Here is a 23,801-nt window from a genome sequence, read left to right as displayed (position 1 = left end):
GAGTCCGCTAGTGACTATGATGAGGAGACATTGGCTCTTATTACACGTGAAGAACATGGTGGAGATGATTCTGATCATGAGACGCAATACATGGCTCCTGAGGACGCTGACAGGTATGAATGTTTAGTTGCTCAACGTGTTTTGAGTGTGCAGGTCACACAAGCTGGGCAAAATCAGAGGCACAATTTGTTCCATACCAAGGGAGTTGTGAAGGAACGTTCTGTGCGCGTCATAATAGACGGAGGGAGCTGCAACAACTTGGCTAGCATGGAGATGGTGGAGAAGCTTTCTCTCACCACAAGACCACATCCACATCCTTACTACATCCAATGGTTCAACAACAGCGGCAAGGTTAAGGTAACACGTACTGTTCGTGTGCATTTTAGTATCTCTACATGTGCTGATTATGTTGATTGTGATGTGGTACCTATGCAAGCATGTTCCTTATTACTTGGTAGACCATGGCAATTTGATAAAAATTATGTACACCATGGTAGAAACAATCACTATACTCTTGTTCATAAGGATAAAAATATTACTTTGCTTCCTATGACTCCTGATTCCATTTTGAAAGATGATATTAATAGAGCTAATAAAGCACAACAGGAGAAGAATAAGAGTGAAAATCAGATTGTGGCAAAAGAATTTGAGCAACAAATGAAGCCTAATAATAAACCATCTAGTGTTGCTTCTGAAATTAAATTGAAAAGTGCATGTTTATTTGCCACCAAATCTGATATTGATGAGCTAGATTTCAGCAAATCTGTTTGCTATGCTTTTGTGTGCAAAGAGGCATTATTTTCATTCGAGGACGTGCCTTCCTCTTTGCCTCCTGCTGTCACTAACATTTTGCAGGAGTTCGCTGACGTTTTTCCACAAGACGTGCCACCGGGATTACCGCCTATTCGAGGGATTGAGCATCAGATTGACTTAATTCCCGGTGCTTCACTGCCAAACCGTGCACCATAGCGTACTAATCCAGAGGAGACGAAGGAGATTATGCGTCAAGTACAAGAGCTTCTCGACAAAGGTTATGTACGCGAATCCCTTAGTCCTTGTGCCGTTCCTATTATTCTAGTGCCGAAAAAGGATGGTACATCACGTATGTGTGTTGATTGTAGAGGCATTAATAATATTACTATTCGTTATCGTCATCCTATTCCTAGGCTAGATGATATGCTTGATGAATTGAGTGGCTCTACAATATTCTCCAAAGTTGATTTGCGTAGTGGCTACCATCAAATTCGTATGAAATTGGGAGATGAATGGAAAACAGCATTTAAAACTAAGTTTGGATTATATGAGTGGTTAGTCATGCCTTTTGGGTTAACTAATGCACCTAGTACTTTCATGAGATTAATGAACGAAGTTTTACGTGCTTTCATTGGACGATTTGTGGTAGTTTACTTTGATGACATATTGATTTATAGCGGATCTTTGGAAGAACATTTGGAACATTTAAGTGCTGTTTTTATTGCTCTACGTGATGCACGTTTGTTTGGTAACCTTGGGAAGTGCACCTTTTTCACCGACCGAGTATCTTTTCTTGGCTATGTTGTTACTCCACAGGGAATTGAAGTTGATAATGCCAAGATTGAAGCTATTGAGAGTTGGCCGCAGCCCAAAACGGTCACACAAGTGAGGTGATGAGGACATGACTACCTTGGATATGACCAAAAATATTGCATATATGCATATTTGTCAGGTGATTTCTAGTGCAAACTATTCAATAATCTATTTATGTTATACAGAACAAAAATACTTCACACACTTTTGTGTTTTGTCTAATTGCAGGTGTATGGGACATTTGTACAATCCAAATATGAAGATAAGGAAGAAAGAGATGTTTATTTGCTGTCTAAAAAGTTCTCTCACGTCACTTTTGGCCCAAGAGAAGATAGAGTCCAAGTCTCTCACGTTCTGGATTCAGATTCGGACTGCACAGACACACCTAACTCAAAACGCACACAAGTTTTTCATACGGACTCCGAATTGGGTGATTCTTTTTTTGTTGGAAACTAGATTTCGTGCACTTTCCAACCCAATTGGAATCACCTTCAAATTCGTCCGGAGCGTTGAGTTGTGGACGAAACAATCTGATGCTGCAGCAGAATCCGAGTCAAACTACAAGTCCAAAGGTGTTACATCACCTCCACTTGGGCCCATTGGCCTTGTACGACCTAGATTTAGTTTTAGGCTGCCTTGGGACGTCCTCCCACCTCCTTGGCCGCCACCCCTTGCTCCTATATAAGTAGATCCATCTAGTAGCTTTTCCTTGGGATTTGTTTAGTTAAAAGTTAGCTATTGCAACTTCGTGTACTTCGTTTGTGTCCAACGACCAGACCAAGACCGCTTCCGGATCCCCACCATTATCAATACCTCATATATATTTGCAATATTCAGATTGCTTTATCATATTCTTGCTCGTTCTTCGATTGCTTGCAGGAATAGACCTTCGTGGTCAGGCTGACCGTGCTTCCGGCATCGTCAGTAACCTCAGGAGATTGGTTTAGCGATTGCTAAGGCGCAACGTCGTGCACGTTTGTAGTCGGATCGTCAAAGTCGTCTCCACCAAATCGATAGTTATCATCTCATCGAAAGATCGGGACACCCTCGTCTCTATCATGAGGAGTTTTCTTGGCCTCGCTGGATTCTATAGGCGTTTTGTGAGAGATTTCAGCACCATTGCTGCACCTCTCAATGAGCTTACAAAGAAAGATGTGCCTTTTCTTTGGGGTACTTCACAGGAAGAAGCCTTCACGGTATTGAAAGATAAGTTGACACATGCTCCTTTACTCCAACTTCCTGATTTTAATAAGACTTTTGAGCTTGAATGTGATCCTAGTGGAATTGGATTAGGAGGTGTGTTATTACAAGATGGCAAACCTGTTGCATACTTTTCTGAAAAATTGAGTGGGCCTAGTCTGAATTATTCTACTTATGATAAAGAATTATATGCTCTTGTTCGGACTTTAGAAACATGGCAACATTATTTATGGCCCAAAGAATTTGTTATACATTCTGATCATGAATCTTTGAAACATATTAAAAGTCAAGCTAAACTGAATCGTAGACATGCTAAATGGGTTGAATTCATTGAGACTTTCCCTTATGTCATTAAACACAAGAAGGGAAAAGAAAATGTTATTGCTGATGCATTGTCTCGTCGCTATACTATGCTTTCACAACTTGACTTCAAAATATTTGGTTTGGATACCATCAAAGATCAATATGTGCATGATGCTGATTTTAAAGATGTAATGCAGAATTGTAAAGAAGGAAGAATGTGGAACAAGTTTGTTGTTAACGATGGATTTGTGTTTCGTGCTAACAAGCTATGCATTCCAGCTAGCTCCGTTCGTCTTTTGTTGTTGCAGGAGGCGCATGGAGGAGGATTAATGGGACACTTTGGCATGAAGAAGACGGAGGACGTACTTGCTACACATTTCTTTTGGCCAAAGATGAGACGGGATGTTGAGCGTTTTATTGCTCGCTGCACTACATGTCAAAAAGCTAAGTCACGACTCAATCCTCATGGTTTATATATGCCTTTGCCTGTACCTAGTGTTCCTTGGGAGGATATATCTATGGACTTTGTTTTAGGTTTACCTCGAACAAAGAAGGGGAGGAATAGCATATTTGTTGTCGTGGATAGATTCTCGAAAATGGCACACTTTATACCATGTCATAAAAGCGATGATGCTGTTAATGTTGCTGATTTGTTCTTTCGTGAAATTATTCGCTTGCATGGTGTGCCAAATACTATTGTTTCAGATCGTGATACTAAATTTCTTAGCCACTTTTGGAGATGTTTATGGGCTAAGTTGGGGACTAAACTGCTTTTTAGTACTACTTGTCACCCCCAAACTGATGGACAAACTGAAGTAGTCAATAGAACGTTGTCTACTATGCTTAGGGCTGTTTTGAAGAATAATAAGAAAATGTGGGAGGAATGCTTGCCTCATATTGAATTTGCTTATAATCGTTCATTGCATTCTACTACTAAGATGTGCCCTTTTGAAGTTGTGTATGGTTTCCTACCTCGTGCACCTATTGATTTGTTGCCTCTTCCATCTTCGGAGAAGGTTAATTTTTGATGAGGACATGACTACCTTGTATATGACCAAAAATATTGCATATATGCATATTTGTCAGGTGATTTCTAGTGCAAACTATTCAATAATCTATTTATGTTATCCCGAACAAAAATACTTCACACACTTTTGTGTTTTGTCTAATTGCAGGTGTATGGGACATTTGTACAATCCACATATGAAGATAAGGAAGAAAGAGATGTTTATTTGCTGTCCAAAAAGTTCTCTCACGTCACTTTTGGCCCAAGAGAAGATAGAGTCCAAGTCTCTCACGTTCTGGATTCAGATTCGGACTGCACAGACACACCTGACTCAAAACGCACACAAGTTTTTCATACGGACTCCGAATTGGGTGATTCTTTTTTTGTTGGAAACTAGATTTCGTGCACTTTCCAACCCAATTGGAATCACCTTCAAATTCGTCCGGAGCGTTGAGTTGTGGACGAAACAATCTGATGCTGCAGCAGAATCCGAGTCAAACTACAAGTCCAAAGGTGTTACATCACCTCCACTTGGGCCCATTGGCCTTGTACGACCTAGATTTAGTTTTAGGCTGCCTTGGGACGTCCTCCCACCTCCTTGGCCGCCACCCCTTGCTCCTATATAAGTAGATCCATCTAGTAGCTCTGATACCACTTGATAGAGGCGGGATGTCCCGATCTTTCGATGAGATGATAACTATCGATTTGGTGGAGACGACTTTGACGATCCGACTACAAACGTGCACGACGTTGCGCCTTAGCAATCGCTAAACCAACTCCGAGAGGTTATTGACCATGCTGGAGCACAATCAACCTGACCACGAAGGTCTATTCCTGCAAGCAATCGAAGAACAAGCAAGAATATGATAAAAGCAATCTGAATATTGCGAGTATATATGAAGTATTGATAAAGGCGGGGATCCGTAAGCGGTCTTGGTCTGGTCGTTGGACACAAACGAAGTACACGAAGTTGCAATGGCTAACTTTTAACTAAACAAATCCCAAGGAAAAGCTACTAGATGGATCTACTTATATAGGAGCAAGGGGTGGCGGCCAAGGAGGTGGGAGGACGTCCCAAGGCAGCCTAAAACTAAATCTAGGTCGTACAAGGCCAATGGGCCCAAGTGGAGGTGATGTAACACCTTTGGACTTGTAGTTTGACTCGGATTCTGCTGCAGCATCAGATTGTTTCGTCCACAACTCAACGCTCCGGACGAATTTGAAGGTGATTCCAATTGGGTTGGAAAGTGCACGAAATCTAGTTTCCAACAAAAAAAGAATCACCCAATTCGGAGTCCGTATGAAAAACTTGTGTGCGTTTTGAGTTAGGTGTGTCTGTGCAGTCCGAATCTGAATCCAGAACGTGAGAGACTTGGACTCTATCTTCTCTTGGGCCAAAAGTGACGTGAGAGAACTTTTTGGACAGCAAATAAACATCTCTTTCTTCCTTATCTTTATATTTGGATTGTACAAATGTCCCATACACCTGCAATTAGACAAAACACAAAAGTGTGTGAAGTATTTTTGTTCTGTATAACATAAATAGATTATTGAATAGTTTGCACTAGAAATCACCTGACAAATATGCATATATGCAATATTTTTGGTCATATCCAAGGTAGTCATGTCCTCATCATCCTCCCCTTCTTGAAAATAAAGCCGTCCTCGGCGTTGCTTATTCTGAAATGTGGCTAACAAAAAAGACAAGGTGTACATGTTGTATATGTATATGTCATCCATTTTTACTTCCCTTGATTTTTGCATATATGACACATGAATAGATGAGTAACTTGCATAGTTCATAAAATCTAAGGCCAAAAAATTAGCACAAGAAGTAGAAGGCATGAAAATATTGCAACTCAGTTTGCACATATAAGTGAAGCTCTTATTCATTTCAAAAGATTGACAATGTTCATCATTAAACCATCCCAACATTGGTGAATAAACCTTACTTGCATCAAATTTACATGCTACAACATGCTTAAATAAGCAAACATGCAATAAGTCATTCAACACAGAATCATCACCAAGATTAGAGGTCATATCAAAATGATTAAACATTGGTTCTTTTGCATCAATAGTTAATTCAATGGGTGCACTCAAAATTGTTGGTATTTTAGTTGTTTGATCACATGGCAAAGTCAAATTATCAACATAGTCCTCTAAAATAGGTGGTGTGATCAAAGTAGTGGGTAGCTCATCAGATGGTGCATTCAAATTGACAAGGCATTCATCATTCTCATGTAGAGATGGAAGATCAGTACCTTTGTCATTACCTCTTATGAGCAACAAATGAAGCCTAATAATAAACCATCTAGTGTTGCTTCTGAAATTAAATTGAAAAGTGCATGTTTATTTGCCACCAAATCTGATATTGATGAGCTAGATTTCAGCAAATCTGTTTGCTATGCTTTTGTGTGCAAAGAGGCATTATTTTCATTCGAGGACGTGCCTTCCTCTTTGCCTCCTGCTGTCACTAACATTTTGCAGGAGTTCGCTGACGTCTTTCCACAAGACGTGCCACCGGGATTACCGCCTATTCGAGGGATTGAGCATCAGATTGACTTAATTCCCGGTGCTTCACTGCCAAACCGTGCACCATACCGTACCAATCCAGAGGAGACGAAGGAGATTATGCGTCAAGTACAAGAGCTTCTCGACAAAGGTTATATACGCGAATCCCTTAGTCCTTGTGCTGTTCCTATTATTCTAGTGCCGAAAAAGGATGGTACATCACGTATGTGTGTTGACTGTAGAGGCATTAATAATATTACTATTCGTTATCGTCATCCTATTCCTAGGCTAGATGATATGCTTGATGAATTGAGTGGCTCTACAATATTCTCCAAAGTTGATTTGCGTAGTGGCTACCATCAAATTCGTATGAAATTGGGAGATGAATGGAAAACAGCATTTAAAACTAAGTTTGGATTATATGAGTGGTTAGTCATGCCTTTTGGGTTAACTAATGCACCTAGTACTTTCATGAGATTAATGAACGAAGTTTTACGTGCTTTCATTGGACGATTTGTGGTAGTTTACTTTGATGACATATTGATTTATAGCAGATCTTTGGAAGAACATTTGGAACATTTACGTGCTGTTTTTATTGCTCTACGTGATGCACGTTTGTTTGGTAACCTTGGGAAGTGCACCTTTTGCACCGACCGAGTATCTTTTCTTGGCTATGTTGTTACTCCACAGGGAATTGAAGTTGACAAAGCTAAGATTGAAGCTATTGAGAGTTGGCCGCAGCCCAAAACGGTCACACAAGTGAGGAGTTTTCTTGGCCTCGCTGGATTCTATAGGCGTTTTGTGAGAGATTTCAGCACCATTGCTGCACCTCTCAACGAGCTTACAAAGAAGGATGTGCCTTTTGTTTGGGGTACCGCACAGGAAGAAGCCTTCACGGTATTGAAAGATAAGTTGACACATGCTCCTTTACTCCAACTTCCTGATTTTAATAAGACTTTTGAGCTTGAATGTGATGCTAGTGGAATTGGATTAGGAGGTGTGTTATTACAAGATGGCAAACCTGTTGCATACTTTTCTGAAAAATTGAGTGGGCCTAGTCTGAATTATTCTACTTATGATAAAGAATTCTATGCTCTTGTTCGGACTTTAGAAACATGGCAACATTATTTATGGCCCAAAGAATTTGTTATACATTCTGATCATGAATCTTTGAAACATATTAAAAGTCAAGCTAAACTGAATCGTAGACATGCTAAATGGGTTGAATTCATTGAGACTTTCCCTTATGTCATTAAACACAAGAAGGGAAAAGAAAATGTTATTGCTGATGCATTGTCTCGTCGCTATACTATGCTTTCACAACTTGACTTCAAAATATTTGGTTTGGAGACCATCAAAGATCAATATGTGCATGATGCTGATTTTAAAGATGTAATGCAGAATTGTAAAGAAGGAAGAATGTGGAACAAGTTTGTCGTTAACAATGGATTTGTGTTTCGTGCTAACAAGCTATGCATTCCAGCTAGCTCCGTTCGTCTTTTGTTGTTGCAGGAGGCGCATGGAGGAGGATTAATGGGACACTTTGGCGTGAAGAAGACGGAGGACGTACTTGCTACACATTTCTTTTGGCCAAACATGAGACGGGATGTTGAGCGTTTTATTGCTCGATGCACTACATGTCAAAAAGCTAAGTCACGACTCAATCCTCATGGTTTATATATGCCTTTGCCTGTACCTAGTGTTCCTTGGGAGGATATATCTATGGACTTTGTTTTAGGTTTACCTCGAACAAAGAAGGGGAGGGATAGCATATTTGTTGTCGTGGATAGATTCTCGAAAATGGCACACTTTATACCATGTCATAAAAGCGATGATGCTGTTAATGTTGCTGATTTGTTCTTTCGTGAAATTATTCGCTTGCATGGTGTGCCAAATACTATTGTTTCAGATCGTGATACTAAATTTCTTAGCCACTTTTGGAGATGTTTATGGGCTAAGTTGGGGACTAAACTGCTTTTTAGTACTACTTGTCACCCCCAAACTGATGGACAAACTGAAGTAGTCAATAGAACGTTGTCTATTATGCTTAGGGCTGTTTTGAAGAATAATAAGAAAATGTGGGAGGAATGCTTGCCTCATATTGAATTTGCTTATAATCGTTCATTGCATTCTACTACTAAGATGTGCCCTTTTGAAGTTGTGTATGGTTTCCTACCTCGTGCACCTATTGATTTGTTTCCTCTTCCATCTTCGGAGAAGGTTAATTTTGATGCTAAACAACGTGCTGAATTGATTTTAAAAATGCATGAGTTAACTAAGGAAAACATTGAGCACATGAATGCTAAATATAAACTTGCTGGAGATAAGGGTAGAAAACATGTTGTTTTTGCACCTGGAGATCTTGTTTGGTTACATTTGCGTAAGGATAGATTTCCTGATTTGCGCAAATCAAAGTTAGTGCCACGTGCTGATGGTCCCTTTAAGGTGTTAGAGAAAATAAATGATAATGCATATAAACTTGAGCTGCCTGCAGATTTTGGGGTTAGTCCCACTTTTAACATTGCAGATTTGAAGCCTTATTTGGGTGAGGAAGATGAACTTCCGTCGAGGACGACTTCATTTCAAGAAGGGGAGGATGATGAGGACATCAATACAATTGTTACACCCACAGCCCCTGCTGCTATACATACTGGACCAATTACTAGAGCTCGTGCACGCCAACTAAATTACCAGGTACTTTCGTTTCTTGGTAATGATTCTAATGTTCATGAGAATATGATGCTGCCTAAATTGGATACATTTGTTTTGCTTACAAATGAAGGGCCTAGCTTGGAGAAGGATGAACATTGGAGCAAGAACAAGCATGGAGATGATGGCATGCGCAAGGGGAACAAGAACGGAGTTACAAGTGATGATTTCAGGACTTTGAAGCCACCATAATGGGTGCATGAAGCCTTGGACGAAATATACATGATGCCACTTCATAAATTTCGTCCCGAGGCTATTTTAGGTGCTGCGTCACTATATTATTGGGTCAGGCCCATGTAATTTCGAAATACATAAGTATAGGCTATTTTTAGAGTCCGTATGTGTGGGGAAACAAGAGATAGGGTTGATTTCGGACCCCTCCACCAAGGGCCACGAAATTCCCCCCTCTTCCTCCATATATACAGCCCTTAGGGCATCGTTTAGACTTTGGGTTTTGTTTAGATTAAAAGTTCACCATAGCTGCAACTTCGCATACTTCGTTTGTGTTCAACGACCAGACAAAGGCGTCACCGAACCCCACCTTGATCAATAAAGCTTTCATCTTATATTCGCAATATCCAGATTGCACTCTTAGTTTCTTGCTTGTTCTTCGTTTGCTCGCAGGAAACAGACCCTCGTGGTCAGGTTGATCGTGCTCCGGCGTGGTCAGTAACCTCTTGGAGTTGGTTTAGCGATTGCTAAGGCGCGACGTCCTCACACGTTCGTAGTCGGATCGTCAAAGTCGACTTCCACCAAAGCGATATTCATCATCTCATCGAAAGACGGGACACCTTTGCCTCTATCAGACGAGCTGGAGGCGGTGCGGCCGGCTATCATCCAGCACACTTCGGCGATCGCTGAGTATACCGACACCAGCGTCTTTGTCCCCGAGCTGAACGACGACGGCACTGCTCTGTCGGAGGAGTGGTTTGGGCTGAACCCGGTGGATGGTGAAGACTCAGCGGAGGAGATCGACTCCAGCGACGAGGGTGAAGAGGAGGAGGAAGATGATGAGGACATCAATACCATTGTTACACCCGCAGCCCCTGCTGCTATACATACTGGCCCAATTACTAGAGCTCGCGCACGCCAATTAAATTACAAGGTACTTTCGTTTCTTGGTAATGATCCTAATGTTCATGAGAATATGATGCTTCCTAAATTGGATACATTTGTTTTGCTTACAAATGAAGGGCCTAGCTTGGAGAAGGATGAACATTGGAGCAAGAACAAGCATGGAGATGATGGCATGCGCAAGGGGAACAAGAACGGAGTTACAAGTGACGATTTCAGGACGTTGAAGCCAGCATAATGAGTGCATGAAGCCTTGGACGAAATATACAAGCTGCTACTTCATAACTTTCGTCCATAGGCTATTCTAGGTGCTTCGTCACCTTATTATTGGGTCAGGCCCATGTATTTTTGAAATACTTGAGTATAGGCTGTTTTTAGAGTCCGTATGTGTGGGGAAACAAGTTAATTCAATGGGTGCACTCAAAATTGTTGGTATTTCAGTTGTTTGATCACATGGCAAAGTCAAATTATCAACGTAGTCCTCTAAAATAGGTGGTGTGATCAAAGTAGTGGGTAGCTCATCAGATGGTGCATTCAAATTGACAAGGCATTCATCATTCTCATGTAGAGATGGAAGATCAGTACCTTTGTCATTACCTCTTATGATCAACTCAGATGATGTAGCCACTCTCGGGGGCGATGTGTCACATGGTGGAGGTGATGTAGTCCTGACAACAACGGATGTGGTTGTCATAGTATGCCTAGTAGTTGAAGGAACAATCATATCAACTCTTGGAATGTGCACCGTGCGCTTGTTCTCCTCGTGGCCAACACGTCGTTTTATTTCCTGTTCAGCTTTGCAAGCAAGATGAAACAAATGGTCCATAGGATAACACTCTTCATGAATTAGTATCTCTTGAATATCACGGTTTAATCCTCCCCAAAATCTATCCATAAAATCATCTTCACTTTCTTCTAAAGAGGAATGCAACAAGGTAGTTTGTAAATCATCGTAATATTTTGTTACAGTTTCACTACCTTGTTTTAAGTGTTGCAACTTCTTAATCATGTCATGAGTATAATAAGAAGGGACGAAAGTATGTCGCATGGCAAGTTTCAAATCATCCCAAGTAGTAGGTATATAACCAGGGTGTAACCGACAATATTCACTCCACCAAACCAAAGCATAACCAGTGAAAGAACCAACCGCAACCTTAACCTTTTTATGTTCATCGAAATTATGGGAAGCAAATATATTTTTTTATGTCGAACTCCCATTCAATATATAAAGCAGGTTTAAAACGGCCATTAAATGGTGGTATAGATACATTAACCTGATCATGTGCATTTGGATGTTTGTGCACCTCTCGTGACGGTTGTGGTATTTGCAAAGGTGGTGGCACGTCTCCCGCGATCGACAAAGCCCATGAATTGACTCTGAATCCTGTCATGATTAGTAGAACAAGAAACAAAACCCAAAAATAATGTTCCTATAACTACTAGGATGTGGTGGTAAGACGCTCACAGTAAAGCAAATATCAATGTCTTACAAGTTCTTACCATGCAGCAGGCGGTGATCGGCAACCAGCGGTGTTAAGTAACTCCGAATATTGAGTAAAGCGATTGCCAGGGGAGCGTACGTATACACGGTGTAGAAATATGTGGAGCTGGGTTGGCTATATATGGTAGCAAAAGATTAGCAATAATCAATTCAAAGATGCAATGTTGAATAAACGCTCAACGACGGTACTGTGCTGGTCCTAGGCTAGACCGAACTAGAGACGCGAGCCTAGAACACTAATGAGGTCACGTCGTAGCACAACTAGCATCAATGAAGGACACTAAGTAGCTCTGGACAGCAAGATATAAATGAAGATCACAACGGCAGTAAAGATAATGAGGTGAAACAACAGCCAAGCAGGATATATCAACAACTTTGTCTCCAACTTTCCTCTGAAAAAGTTTGTGCCGATTTTTTTGTTTTTTTTTCTTCTCTCTTTTTTTTCTCACACTTTTTTTTTCTTTCTCTCCTTTTTTTTTCTCTGACTTTTTTTTTCTCCTTTTTTTCTCTTGTTTTTTCTCTCTCTTTTTTTCTCCCTCTTTCCAAAACAAACTAGATAAGATCCAGATTGGATCAAGTGAAGATGTGAACGATCTCAACTATTATTATGACAATGAATGATGGGTTGGCTCTGATACCACTTGATAGAGACGAGGGTGTCCCGATCTTTCGATGAGATGATAACTATCGATTTGGTGGAGACGACTTTGACGATCCGACTACAAACGTGCACGACGTTGCGCCTTAGCAATCGCTAAACCAATCTCCTGAGGTTACTGACGATGCCGGAAGCACGGTCAGCCTGACCACGAAGGTCTATTCCTGCAAGCAATCGAAGAACGAGCAAGAATATGATAAAGCAATCTGAATATTGCAAATATATATGAGGTATTGATAATGGTGGGGATCCGGAAGCGGTCTTGGTCTGGTCGTTGGACACAAACGAAGTACACGAAGTTGCAATAGCTAACTTTTAACTAAACAAATCCCAAGGAAAAGCTACTAGATGGATCTACTTATATAGGAGCAAGGGGTGGCGGCCAAGGAGGTGGGAGGACGTCCCAAGGCAGCCTAAAACTAAATCTAGGTCGTACAAGGCCAATGGGCCCAAGTGGAGGTGATGTAACACCTTTGGACTTGTAGTTTGACTCGGATTCTGCTGCAGCATCAGATTGTTTCGTCCACAACTCAACGCTCCGGACGAATTTGAAGGTGATTCCAATTGGGTTGGAAAGTGCACGAAATCTAGTTTCCAACAAAAAAAGAATCACCCAATTCGGAGTCCGTATGAAAAACTTGTGTGCGTTTTGAGTTAGGTGTGTCTGTGCAGTCCGAATCTGAATCCAGAACGTGAGAGACTTGGACTCTATCTTCTCTTGGGCCAAAAGTGACGTGAGAGAACTTTTTGGACAGCAAATAAACATCTCTTTCTTCCTTATCTTCATATGTGGATTGTACAAATGTCCCATACACCTGCAATTAGACAAAACACAAAAGTGTGTGAAGTATTTTTGTTCTGGATAACATAAATAGATTATTGAATAGTTTGCACTAGAAATCACCTGACAAATATGCATATATGCAATATTTTTGGTCATATCCAAGGTAGTCATGTCCTCATCATCCTCCCCTTCTTGAAAATAAAGCCGTCCTCGGCGTTGCTTAATCTGAAATGTGGCTTTGTCATTACCTCTTATGATCAACTCAGATGATGTAGCCACTCTCGGGGGCGATGTGTCACATGGTGGAGGTGATGTAGTCCTGACAACAACGGATGTGGTTGTCATAGTATGCCTAGTAGTTGAAGGAACAATCATATCAACTCTTGGAATGTGCACCGTGCGCTTGTTCTCCTCGTGGCCAACACGTCGTTTTATTTCCTGTTCAGCTTTGCAAGCAAGATGAAACAAATGGTCCATAGGATAACACTTTTCATGAATTAGTATCTCTTGAATATCACGGTTTAATCCTCCCCAAAATCTATCCATAAAATCATCTTCACTTTCTTCTAAAGAGGAATGCAACAAGGTAGTTTGTAAATCATCATAATATTTTGTTACAGTTTCACTACCTTGTTTTAAGTGTTGCAACTTCTTAATCATGTCACGAGTATAATAAGCAGGGACGAAAGTATGTCGCATGGCAAGTTTCAAATCATCCCAAGTAGTAGGTATATAATCAGGGTGTAACCGACAATATTCACTCCACCAAACCAAAGCATAACCAGTGAAAGAACCAACCGCAACCTTAACATTTTTATGTTCATTGAAATTATGGGAAGCAAATATATTTTTTATGTCGAACTCCCATTCAATATATAAAGCAGGTTTAAAACGGCCATTAAATGGTGGTATAGATACATTAACCTGATCACGTGCATTTGGATGTTTGTGCACCTCTCGTGACGGTTGTGGTATTTGCAAAGGTGGTGGCACGTCTCCCGCGATCGACAAAGCCCATGAATTGACTCTGGATCCTGTCATGATTAGTAGAACAAGAAACAAAATCCAAAAATAATGTTCCTATAACTACTAGGATGTGGTGGTAAAACGCTCACAGTAAAGCAAATATCAATGTCTTACAAGTTCTTACCATGCAGCAGGCGGTGATCGGCAACCAGCGGTGTCAAGTAACTTCGAATATTGAGTAAAGCGATTGCCAGAGGAGCGTACGTATACACGGTGTAGAAATATGTGGAGCTGGGTTGGCTATATATGGTAGCAAAAGATTAGCAATAATCAATTCAAAGATGCAATGTTGAATAAACGCTCAACGACGGTACTGTGCTGGTCCTAGGCTAGACCGGACTAGAGACGCGAGCCTAGAACACTAATGAGGTCACGGCGTAGCACAACTAGCATCAATGAAGGATACTAAGTAGCTCTTGACAGCAAGATATAAGTGAAGATCACAACGGCAGTGAAGATAATGATGAAAAACAACTGCCAAGCAGGATATACAACAACTCTCTCTCCAACTTTCCTCTTGAAAAGTTTGAGACAATTTTCTGATAAATTCTTTCAAAGAATGCTACTAACTCAAGCTTTCCAATGCAAAAAGAATCACTCAATTCCGAGTTGATATGAGGAGTCAAAGAATTCTAAAACTGGCCTGAAAAATTGGAACAAGTTGTGTTCACGAACTTCGGAGGGAAAAAAGACCTATTTCGAAGCCGATTTTGAGGTGTCGAATATTGAACTAGCTTCTGCAACTATTTAGATGCGGCTCGTCGCTATCTTCAATTTGAGTACTCACGGAGCCAAAACTGACTTCGTATGAGGAAGATACACCTGTTTTACTGAACAGTGCGCAAAACAGATTCCAATCCGAATTCAGGTACGAGATTGATTCTAGATAGATCCAATTTTTTTCTTCTCTCTTTTTTTTCTCACGCCTTTTTTTTCTTTTTCTTCTCCCTCTTTTTCTTTTTTTTTCTTTTCTTTTTTCTCTTTTTTTTTCTTTATCTTCTTTTTCTCCCTCTTTCCAAGACAAACTAGATAAGATGCAGATTCGATCAGGCGAAGATGTGAGTGACCTCAACTATGATTATGACAATAAATAGTGCGTAGCACATGGTGGAAATTGGTGGATGGGATGGTGGACAGCGGATGGGATAATGATGCAGCGGCTGCGTGACTAATGTGAACAGAACTCGAAACTCTAAAGGAACTAGACACTAAGACCAGCAACTCGACACGGTGATGCAATCGATAATTCAATAATGCAAACAATAAAAAGAAAATTGCAAAGGCTCAGTCTGGCTAGGACAAAGGATGAATAGATCTAAGTTTTGTTTTGTGGCTTTTTCTTGGACAATAGGTAAGAAAATAAATCTAATCTAGGAAAAACTGGAAATTCTCACCGAGCAACCTGAAAACTGATACCACTTGATAGAGGCGAGGGTGTCCCGATCTTTCGATGAGATGATAACTATCGATTTGGTGGAGACGACTTTGATGATCCGACTACAAACGTGCACGACGTTGCGCCTTAGCAATCGCTAAACCAATCTCCTGAGGTTACTGACGATGCCGGAAGCACGGTCAGCCTGACCACGAAGGTCTATTCCTGCAAGCAATCGAAGAACGAGCAAGAATATGATAAAGCAATCTGAATATTGCAAATATATATGATGTATTGATAATGGTGGGGATCCGTAAGCGGTCTTGGTCTGGTCGTTGGACACAAACGAAGTACACGAAGTTGCAATGGCTAACTTTTAACTAAACAAATCCCAAGGAAAAGCTACTAGATGAATCTACTTATATAGGAGCAAGGGGTGGCGGCCAAGGAGGTGGGAGGACGTCCCAAGGCAGCCTAAAACTAAATCTAGGTCGTACAAGGCCAATGAGCCCAAGTGGAGGTGATGTAACACCTTTGGACTTGTAGTTTGACTCGGATTCTGCTGCAGCATCAGATTCTTTCGTCCACAACTCAACGCTCCGGACGAATTTGAAGGTGATTCCAATTGGGTTGGAAAGTGCACGAAATCTAGTTTCCAACAAAAAAAGAATCACCCAATTCGGAGTCCGTATGAAAAACTTGTGTGTGTTTTGAGTCAGGTATGTCTGTGCAGTCCGAATCTGAATCCAGAACGTGAGAGACTTGGACTCTATCTTCTCTTGGGCCAAAAGTGACGTGAGAGAACTTTTTGGACAGCAAATAAACATCTCTTTCTTCCTTATCTTCATATGTGGATTGTACAAATGTCCCATACACCTGCAATTAGACAAAACACAAAAGTGTGTGAAGTATTTTTGTTCTGGGTAACATAAATAGATTATTGAATAGTTTGCACTAGAAATCACCTGACAAATATGCATATATGCAATATTTTTGGTCATATCCAAGGTAGTCATGTCCTCATCAATGACGTTGTATGGCAGGTCGATTCGGGCAATGTCAAAGTCCATGAGCTCGGTGCGGTAGTTGTCGCGGGTCCCGGAGGAAACAAGGAGGCGGATCTGCCCAAGGGGGTTGTGGAGCCATCGCCGACCCCAGAGAAGGTCTTGGTGAGGCGGAGCCGGTCGAGAGGCACGTGCAGCATGCCGAATGTCTCCACGGAGAGCACGTTGAGGCCGGCTCCACTATCAATGAGGGTATTTGTGACCGCCACATTGTAGATGGCGGGGGTGCAAAGCATCAAGAGCGCACCTGCTCCTGTTGTGGCGGCTAGATGATCCTCTGAAAGTGCGTTATATCGACTAGAGGGGGGGTGAATAGGCGATTTTTATGAATTCTTCACAGAGGAATTTGCTGGTGAGGAAATTCCTAAATGAAGAACTACTAGCAGCGGAATAAGTACTCAAATGTAAACATAACAGAACACAAGCATGGTCATCATAATGGAATGAAGACAAGCACAGAGTACAGAAAGCGTAAACACAGGATAACAACAGAGAGAAGACGGACAGACTGAAGAAATTGAACCGAGGAAATTGAGAAAGTCTTCAGTCAAAGTCTTCAAACAGATATGAACAAGCACACAACAACAGAAATGAGGAAATGAAAGAGTTGAGGAAATAGAACCAGTAAGCTTGGTGAAGACAATGATTTGGTAGACCAGTTCCAACTGTTGTCTCAGTTGTACGTCTGGTTGGAGCGGCTAAGTATTTAAACTCGAGGACACACAGTCCCGGACACATAGTCCTCACCGTATTCTCCTTGAGCTAAGGTCACACAGACCTCACCCAATCACTCGTGGTAAGACTTCAGGTGACTTCCAAACTTTCACAGACTAGGTCACTCGGCGATCCACAATTCCTCTTGGATGCTCTAGACCATGATGCCTAACCGTCTGGAAGAAGCACAGTCTTCAAAGGTAACAAGCGTCGGATCCACACAATATCAATCTCTTCAGTGATGCTCAATCACTTTGGTTTTGTAGGTGTTGGGTTTGGATTTTCCTCAATTGATGATTTTTGCTCAAAGTACATGGAGGATGGGATGCTCTCAAATGACAAGTGCCAATTTCTCTTGGAGCAGCCAAGCAACTAGTGGTTGAAGGGGGCCGCCCGACATGATAAGACATAAATGCCGTTCAATGATATGACCGTTAGGAGGGTAGATATTTTGGGACAGCTGGCGCATAGCACAGCAACGGTCGGAATTTTGACTCTCAAATTCCTCACGGCTATCATCTTCCTCACTGTGTAGGCAATCCGCATTGGCGAATTCCTAACTCCTCAGTCAGAACAAATTCCTCAGAGACCAGCAGAACTTCGTCTCTGTCACTGAAGAATATGACTGAACTGTAGGAGATTTCCAATGGCTTCACTCGAAGGGATTGGTCGATGTAGGATTTTGAGTTGAGCATCACTTGGAAATTTTTCCTTAGTATTTCCTCGACCCTCTTTAACAGTACGCTGTTTCCTATGACTCAAGAAAGAGAAAATGAAACAGTAAAAACAACAGTCTTCACGCTTCATGGTCCTCGAATGATTACCAAGTCTTCAAGGTCACACCAATTTCTTCACTTTAAAAGTCTTCAGAAAGTCTCAGAAATTCAAAGTCTTTAGTTGAAGAACTTCATTTTTAGGGGTCGACTTTCTCTGTAGCTATGAAACTCCTCACAGACTTATAGACCTGTGTACACTCACAAACGCATCAGTCCCTTAACCTATAAGTCTTCAATAGACCAAAATAACTAAGGGGCACTAGATGCACTTACAATCTCCCCCTTTTGGTGATTGATGACAATATAGGTTATGTTTTCAACGGGAATAAATATATGAAGTGTAAGTACTGATGTTGAGGAATTTGATTGCAAGATATAGAAGAACTCCCCCTGAAGATGTGCATAGTGAGGAATTTTCTTTTGAAGCAATGCACACTTGAAGAGTATAATCATGGAGATCTCCCCCTATATCTTGTAATTCATACACGCATTTGACATATAATATGAAGAATTTGAAATGCATGATGAAATATGGTGACTGATGTAATTCAGCATGCGTGCATTAACATTAATGAGGAATAAGCATGCAGAAGAACTCAACAAAAGTATCAGGCCACCATAGAGTTTAAGATTACAACTCGATCCAGCAAAGTCATCAAAAGAACGAGATTTGTAACTTAGAAAAAACCGCCCATATAAGATAGACCCGCTTGAAGACTAACTCAAATTTCTCCCCCTTTGTCATTGAATGACCAAAAGGGTTGAAAATGAGGACTAACGCCCCTGAAGAATATCATGATGATGGAGGAGCGCCAATGTTGTCAGGGTCTTGAGTCGTTGTAGGGCCTGTCGTAGTGCCGTCCAAGTCTTCGAACTCATCCATGTTGCGTGATGAAGAATATGAACTGGTGACCAAGGAAGGAACCTTGACCTTCTTGAATTTCTTCGGTGGAGGAGCAGACCAGTCACAATCTTCATTGAAGCCCATTTGCTTCAGATCTTCTTCACCATAGAGATGTGACAGAATAGCCCCGGTGCGATCAAAAACTTCATGGAGGTAGTAATAGTTTTTCTTCACTCCATTAAGTGTAGAAGTCATGTTGTGAAGAATAGAGCCAAACTGACGCTTAACCCATTTGTGGTTTTGATCCACCTTCTGGTGAAGACTTAGAAGTAGCTCACGGTCAGTCATCACATGAGGAGCAGTGGCTTGAGGATTTGGCTTGGATGCATTGGCAGCAGAATCATGAGTGGTAGAGTCATCATTGGTGGAATAAGATGCAGCTTTGCGGAACTGACCATCCAATGGATGAATACCTTCATCGATAACAGCTGGTGCCTTGCCCTTCTCCTCAGCTAAGGAATATGTCCGCTTGAGGACTTCAATCGGGGGCAAGTAGCTGAGGTGATTCTGAAAGTCAGCCTTGTAGTTGAGTGAAGACCTTGTTCTAAGGAATCTCATGATCCATAGTGCGTAAGGCTTCAGCTCAAATGGTGAAAGTGCAACATTCGCCAGAGTCCTCATGAAGAAATGATGATAATTAATAGGAATGCCATGCATGACGTTGAATAGCATATTCTTCATCATCCCAATAATTTCTTCATCGGATGAGTCATGGCCTTTGATAGGACTCATGGTCTTCGTCAAAATGCGATAGATGGTTCTTGGCACATACAAAAATTACTTCATGAGGAATTTGGTCCTTGGTGCCTGACCAGGCTTCAGAGGCTTCATGAGCACTTGCATGTAATGAGAAGTGAGTTCAGACTCATCGTACAGACAACAAGCACCGTCAGGTGGAGGACTTATTGGCAGGGCTCGAAGCAATTCAGATGCCGGTGCCTTGTAGTGAGTGTTTTCGGTCATCCAGTCCAACACCCAAGAGTTGATGTCAGCAGCATCGCCTGTGATATGGAGCATTGCGTAGAACTGAAGAATGAGCTCTTCATTCCAGTCAACTATGTCTGAGCAAAAGTTGAGAAAGCCTGCACCATGAAGCATACCGAGGACTTGGGAGAAGCAAGGCATTGATTCCATGTCCACGTGAGGAATATGCTCATGGTCGAAGACTTTGTCCTTATTGAACAGCAGTGAAGAATAGAAGTTGGCCTAGCTGGCAGTACAGAAATGCTTCCTTCTAAGACGAGCATTTTCATAAGGGTTGAAGTCAGTGAAGAACACGTGCTCGCCTAAGAAATCATCAGCCTTGAATTTTTGCTTCTTTGAGAAGTGATCCTTTGGCTTGGGCTGAGGAGTGTCAGTCAATTGCAGCACGACCTCAGGAATCACAATCTCAGGATCCGTAGACTGAGGAATTTCAAGCTCTTCTTTAGCTGCAGCCTGGGACTTCAATTCTTCATTTACAATTTCTTCAGCACTAGTGGCTGGAATTTCTTCATGAACAGACGGGGTTGCATGAGGTTCTTTAGATCCCATTTGTACTTCAGTAGCAGCTGGGGACTGAGGAATTTCTTGGAGTGGAGTGAACATTGGAGAGTTGGGGTGCTGACTTTCCCAAAAGTCATCATTTAGCACAGGTGTGGTACAACCAATGTCCACATCCTCATCTTCCATTTCTTCAACGCCGGCCTCTTGAGCAGTGAACTGAGGCACAGGTGAGGAGATGACTGGGGTTGAAGGGATTGCATCCACTTCAATTTCTTCATCCAACTACTCTGACGAAGCAGAAGAAGGATTTTCTTCATCGGATTTGCTAGGAATCACATAATCTTCACCAAAAGGAACAAGGTCCTTTGATGGCATGGATGAGACAGGAATGTCATCAATTGGGTTGTCAATTGAGCTAGTGAGAGGCTTCATCTTCTTCGAAGTTGAACAATTTGATGAAGTTGATGCCTTCCTTTTCTTCATAGCTACACACTCTGCAGCCTTGGTCTTCTTCACATCTGATGCAGATGGAAAGATCGGAGTTGGTGTAGGCGCAGGAGGTGCAGAGGACTTTGGTTCAGTTTCTTCAGGCGCAACTAATGCAGTTGCCCTGACTTCTTCACTTTCTTCAGGCGCACCACTAGCGGAAGCCCTGGCAATATCTTCAGTGGCTGGAATGGAGTCATCAGCCCTGGTACTTTCATTTTCATCAGCAGCCTGATTGTCATCAGTGGTGCTGGCATGTTCTTCAGTGGGCTGAGCAGATGCATTAGCCGGTGTAACTTTAATGTGCACAGGAGCTGCAACACTTGAAGTGAGTATCTTCGTCAGATTGACGAACCGAACCTTGGCACCCTTCCAATCAGCGTAGTAGTGATTGAATTCATCACTCAGTTGCTTGATTTCAGCTTGCAAGGCAACGAGTTGATCAGGGGTAAGAGTGAGGACATTGTCCTTGAGGTAGCGCCGCTTCTTGTGCTGCGCTTTCTTCAGTCTTCTGCCTTCTTCAAATTTCCACTTTTCTTCCTCAATGAAGGCAGTCAGAACATGACTTTGACCTGGAGTGAGGTTCATCTCCGGCAAAGGCGTGTTAGGGTCCTTGTGCCATAGGTTAATGAAGTCGAGGATCAACTTGGGATCCAATAGCAGTGGCACATTGCTGCCTTTGGCTCTAGCAGCCCTGGCCTGCCTGTCTGTGATGATTTCGGCAAGTTCTTCATCACCAGCCTCATCGTCATCAGAGGGCACTTGGAAGGCGACCTGCTTCTTGTGAGGACTTGGTCGAAGGCCTCGTCCAGCAGTGGCCTTTTTCTTCAGCAGAGAGGGGCCAGCTGAGGAACTTACAGATGCTCTTGAGGCAATTGAGATGCCTGTGGTCCTCTGGCACGTGGCGAGATGCACAGGTGTAGAGGATTTAGTCGGAGCAGCTGAAGACTTTGTGGGAGGAGCCGAGGACTCTGCAGGAGTAGGAGTAGTTTGAGGAATTGGCCATGAGGGCTTTGAAGAATCTGGCCTTGAGGGCATAGCTAAGGAACTTGGCCGTGAGGGCATTAAGGGAGAAGCACTTGACTTATGCGCAGGCTTCTTACGCATCGCCTTCTTCAGCTTACTAGCAGAGGCCTCAGCAGCGGTAGCAGCAGCAGCAAATTCTGCGTTGAATTTCCTCACTGCTTCCTTTGCTTACTTGGCCAGCTTGGCCTGGCGCTTTGCCCATTCATCAGCATAGTCCTCACCACGCTTAAGGCTGGTTGGATCTGCCACTTGGCCTGGTGCGAATGGAGGTCTTGAGCATGGAGGGTTGAGTGCGAATTTCTTCATATACTTGGGAGTAACATACCTGTACTCCCTCCATTCCCGTGCCCATCTCCTCTCTATCCTTTGTATGTGTACCTTGCGCTGATTTTTGTCCTCCTTGCCAAACTTGGCCTCATCAGGAGTGTAGTATCCAGCATAAATGTCCGCAGGGATTTCGAAAGCAGTATTAACTTCAGGCCTCTTCCCACCCTTTTGTGGCTTCTTACCTGCAGCCATTTTCTTCAGCTGAGGAATATGAACAACTAAAGTTTCTGAAGAGGTGTGCAACTTTTCTTCGAGGAACCCTGCAAATGAGTTAAGTTGATGAGAACCTAGTGATTCAGCAGCGGACATTTGTACCTGTGAACAGAGTATGGTTGCGAGGAATTTGGAGAGGTCATATGCGTTCTCAGAAGGTTTTTCAAAAAGAATAGGTTTGAGGAATTTGACCAGATGAGTCTTGAGGAATTTCCCTAAGCGTTATTTGTCTTAGGTTCCAGAGTTGTATAGATTGAAAATCCACACAATTGAGGAATCTTGAAGAAAATCATTTACTTAGAGAAACAAATCAAGAGCAGATGACATGTGAGGTGTTCATGTGTGTGAAGATTTGAAGAATAAACACCTTTGAAGATTTTCAAGAAGACATATGAATCAAAGAGGGCAGTAAAAGTAACTTCTAATTACCCGAGTTGAACAACATGATGAACTGGAAAGTGTAGATGTGAAGTTCGTCAGTTCAGATCTTCCACGCCCTAACTCGACAGAGGAAGCCGGCTACAGCGGCGGTGGAGTGAAGAAAGCCACAACTGGCGCGAGTACGACGGCGATGAGGTCGAGGCAGTGAAGCTCTTCCTCACTGGAGACGATGAAGTAGCGGCGGCGCTAGGGTTTGGGGAGCTCGAGCGAGAGTGAGAGCGAGCGGAGTAAAAATGAAGTGAGAAAGAAGCAGGGGTATTTATAGTGGGAGTGAAAAACTGTACGCCCGAGGAAATTGGATGAACGTGCCCCTGGCCCTTCTCATTTGCTTGACATGTGTCACCCACATACTTAGATGTGGTGATCGTGTAGGATCATGGGTGAATAGATAAGTATTGTCGTGGGATGTGGAACGGTTTGAGCGGCATAGCCGAAAATTCAGATAAGATAAGTTAAAAGTTCCGTTCGCAATTTCTTCAGCTGTCAAGGACATAGTGAAGATTTTGAACGAGTTTCAAATAGAACGCACATGAAGAATTTGTGAACAGACTGGGTTGAGTTTATCATAGAGGGGGAAGGGTCCGATCACATTCACTTAGCAGAATCAACTTGAAGAATTAGCAATAAGTGAATGTTGTAGAGTACATAA

The sequence above is a fragment of the Triticum aestivum genome, chromosome 2B (assembly GCF_018294505.1).
Source record: "Triticum aestivum cultivar Chinese Spring chromosome 2B, IWGSC CS RefSeq v2.1, whole genome shotgun sequence".
NCBI classification, from domain to species: Eukaryota; Viridiplantae; Streptophyta; class Magnoliopsida; order Poales; family Poaceae; genus Triticum; species Triticum aestivum.
Note: the sequence above shows the minus strand (reverse complement) of the source record.